This window comes from Tenrec ecaudatus, chromosome 14 (genome assembly GCF_050624435.1).
Source record: "Tenrec ecaudatus isolate mTenEca1 chromosome 14, mTenEca1.hap1, whole genome shotgun sequence".
In the NCBI taxonomy this organism is placed as follows: Eukaryota; Metazoa; Chordata; class Mammalia; order Afrosoricida; family Tenrecidae; genus Tenrec; species Tenrec ecaudatus.
Genome location: NC_134543.1, coordinates 48514960 through 48519357, shown reverse-complemented (window position 1 = coordinate 48519357; position 4398 = coordinate 48514960).

The following is a 4398-nucleotide window of genomic DNA, read 5'->3' as shown; positions in this document are numbered from 1 at the left end:
CCAGCTCGTTTTTAAAAGCAATCCCATCCCACAGACGCACAGAGTGGGACCTGAAGAGACAAGCAATCTGACACATGTAAACGAGCATTCGTCCACAGACACTCCTGTGTTCATTTGGAATGGAAAAACCAAAGACAACTCGATTTCGACTCATGGAGACCCCATAGGACAAGGTGGAACTGCTCCTGTGGGCTTCCGAGGCTGTCACACGCCCTCCCTCCCCCCCCATGCCCTCCGAACTTTGAAAGCCTCATTTTCCTCTCTCAGAATGCGGGACGGTTTCAAACTGCTGACCTCGCAGTTGGCTGTCCGATGGGTAACTGCCCGCCGCTGGCGGGGCTCCAGTAGAATGGAAAGCGGGGAGTAAGATGGACAGAAACCTAACCGACAACGCTGCTGCGGTGTGCTGGCAAGAACGGCCTCATGGGGTTCCCTCTGCTCTCATCTTTACGGTGCAGGTCATCCGGCCTGTTGGCCCGGAGAGAGCTGCCGGGTTGGTACCTCTTACTTCCCAGTCAGTGCAGAGTGGGGTTGAACCATTTAGCCCACAGACCACAACGCTCTGGAACCAGCTGTTTCCTCGGGGAGGACTGGGGGGCCGGGGTTGGGGTGGGGTGCGGCCCCACGCGGTGCCTGGTCTGCCCAGCATGACCTGACCCATCACTGTCCGCGGCATCAGCATGCTGGGCCTACAGCCTCGTTATTGGGCTCATCTTTAACACTCCCCCCTCCCCCCCGAAAACCAAACGCACTGCCACTGAGAAGATTGCGATTTTTGATGGCCCGGAGGACAGGGTTGGACTGCCCCTGTGGGTTCCCAAACGAAGTTTCCAAGCAAGGAATGGAGAGTGTCGAACTACTGACCATGTGGTGAGCAGCCCACAGTGTAATCTACTGCACCACCACACAGAGCCTAGTTTCCCTTCTGGAGCAAAATCGCCTCTCAGAGGGCCCTGTTGGGGAAGTGAGTGGGGGTGGGGAGGAAGCTCACCGAATGCTGGCTTCTGGTGAACTTGACTCCAAGGTGACAGGAGACTCCATTTTCACGCCGAGCCCCTTTTTAGCCCAGACCTTGTAGTAAGCTGCTGTGGGGGCCGCTCCCAGCTCCTGGGAGCGCCATTTGCAGCAGAACAAACGCAGCCAGCCCGCGCTATGCCCGAGGTGGGTTGGGCATGTGAGATCCGCAGGGTTTCTTTGGCCAGTTCTCAGAGGGTCCCTCATTAGCCTCAGCTGCAACAATGGACTCCGACGTAGTAATTTCAAGGACGGTGCCCGACTGGACAGTGCTCCTTTCTGCTGCCCGCAGGGCAGGGACGAGTTGGTCCATACCAACAACTGCCTCTGATGAACAGGTGAAAGGGGAGCCCTGGGGGAGGGGGGGCAGATCTGGCTGCTACAAACAAGATGGACAATTCCAAACTGCCAGCTGCTCTGCAGGAGAGAGACAAGGCTTTCTACTCCCGTAAACAGTTCCAATCTCAGAAACCCAAAGAGGCAGTTCTTCCCTGTCCCACTGGGTCACTGAGTCTAAATCAACTGAATGGCAGTGTGTTTGGTTTGCACCACAGCATTGCCCAGGGCGATGGACGGTCCAGCCTGCTAGACTCCAGTGACGGGTGAGTGGGCATTGTGCAGGAGGTGCTTTGGCCAGAACCGGAATCAGGGTTTTCCCAAAGGATGGACCTCCACTCCCCGCTCACCTCATCTAAAATGGAAGAACGGAGAAACAGAAGTCACAGCATTTGAGAAGCTGTCCAGGGCAACTTGGATGGGCTTCAGCACCCCTGGGGGTGCTCCTTTAGGGCAGAGGAAGGCAAGAGATTCCTGGGATCCCAAAAGAGAGAGACTCAAGTGGTTAGGCCGATAGAGACAGCAAGGCATACACTAGACCAAGACTTTCGAAGCCGGGGGGCCACTTTCAACCACAGATAGCCCCAAATCCATTTGCAGAGTCCCCACATGGAGTAAGCCCCCATTGAACTAACTCTCTGCTCATTGACCAAGCAGGTAGATAATCTTGCCCTCAGGGAGAGGCATTGGAAAGTAGATGACCTCTCTCCCTTTCCAGCCAGCCCAGGGAGGGCCAGTCTCTCAGGGGCTTGCTTCAGTGTGTCCTTGGTAGAGATCACAGTACAGGGGACAGTACAGGGGGTCATATCATCACTCATGGGGTCTATCAGCCGCACCCTGCCTGCCTTGGTCAGGACCAATCTTGTAAACTCTACTCTCAAACATAATGTGTGTGTCCCAAGCATGGCCCTGTTCCTGCTTCTGCACTTCCCACCTATACTGGGATGTATTCATCTGCCACCAACCGTGGGTTTGTGGCAGCTCCCTTTGTTCCATCCCTGTTTAACTAGCTGGCCGGCTGTGACTCCTCAGACGCCACGTGGACCCCATGCTAAAGGCCTTCCTCATCCAGGTGACGTGCAGTGTCTTTGTGTTGCCATGTCTCTTGGAGGGCCTCACAAATGTCCTCCTTAAATTGTCTCTGAGATTGGGGTCTATTTTGCATCCTAAAATGGGGGGTGGGGGCAGTAAGTCACAGCTGAGGGTACCCGGGGGAGAGCCTTTCCAGAACCTCCTACGATTTATGATGGAGAAGTCAGATGTTCAACTGACGCCCGATGGCCACACACAGCACGTGTTCTCTGATGTCACGTCTGTGTGACTTCCAACACTTGGTCTGTTAAGGGCAGCAGAGCCAACTACTCCAAAGACAGTCATTGGTTTCACCTGCTCACTTGTGTACTCGACAGATTTCTTTGTTTGTGCCAGATAGGGAGCCCTAGGGGCACCATGGTTTAGGTTTGAGCTGCTAACTCCAAGGTCAGCGATTCGAATCCACCAGCCACTCAGAGAGAGAAAGCCTCTAGAGCAGTGGTTCTCAGCCTGTGGGTCGCGACCCTTTCGGAGGTTAAACATATGGTTGGGGTCACCACAGCACGAGGAACTGAATTAAAGTGTCGCAGCATGAGGAAGGTTGAGAACCGCTGCTCTAGAGCGTGACTCTGAGTCTGAATCAACTCCATGGCGGTGGAATTGCATTTATTTATTTATTTATCTGTTTTATGTATTTATATTGTATTAGGTTTCAGATAATATTAAAAAAACACTGACACTGTGCTTTAGAGAGTTAATAATGTTATGACGACCAGAGAGTAGTAAGTGAGCAATTGCATTATAAGATGAGAATTCACTCATGTTTGCCTCATGGGCCTCAGAGTCATATGTCATGGGGTCCCAATGGCTGGCTTCTCAGAAGTCGATCACTGGGCTCTTTTAGAAGTGCCTTTGAGTGGTCTCAGACCTCCAACAGCCAGGGATGGTAGCTGTGTTCCCACTCAGGGACTATCGTGTGGCACCTACTGTAACAGAGGCAACACAGAGATGGACAAGAAAGTCACTCAAACTCCAGGTGGACGAGTAGCAGAGAGCAGCCTGGTGGGCAGAGTGAGCTGCCAGCTGTATGTGAGGAGGGGAGGGGAGGGAGATCACAGAAGAGAAAGAGCAAGTGCACAGCCTCAGAGAGACAGAGGCTCACATTCAAGGCATTTCAAATTGGTTGAAATGTGGCGATGGAAATGGTAGCTGCGAGAAATGAGGCAAGAGCACCAAGCGTGGTACCGCTCCCGCGGATCTCACTCAGAACCACCATTGTGAGCCTGGGTTGTGTCTCGAGGGCAGTGGGACACTGCTGGAAGGGCTTTCAGGTAGGGAGTGATGACATCATGTCCATTGGACATGGTCAGGTGACAGCAAAGTGGGAATGGGATTGGAGGAGGGGCTCAGCGGGAAGCTGGGGAGCCTGATGGAGACAGTTGCACTGGCGTGGCCTCAAGTGGATGGCCAGCAGTGAGGCTGAAGGGAAGTGGAATAGTCTAGATTCTCTCGATCTTCGTTTCAGAACTATAATTCTAAGGCATCAATTCTTCTCTGCTCTTCCTTATTCACTGTCCAACTTTCACTTGCATATGAGGTAAGCGGAAATACCATAGCGTGGGTCCAGTAAACCATAGTCTTCAGCACTTTAAAGAAGTCTTGTGCAACACAGCTGCCCAGTGCAATGCATTGTTTGATTTCCTGGCTGCCGCTTCCATGAGCCTGGATCATGGATCCAAGCAAGAGAAAGTCCTTGACGACTTCAAACTTTTCTACCTTTATCGTGATGTTACCTCTTGATCTAGTTGTGAGGCTTTGGGCTTTTGACATTGAATTGTAATCTATAAAGAAGGCTGCAACCCTTGAAGTGCTTCACATCCTCTTCGCTTTCAGCAAGCAAGGTTGTGTCCTCTGCAGGGAGCAGGGTATTAATAGTGTTTCCTCCAATCCTGATGCCTCTTTCTTCTTCACGTAGTCCAACTTCTCAGACCATGTGCTCCACAGACAGCTTGAGTA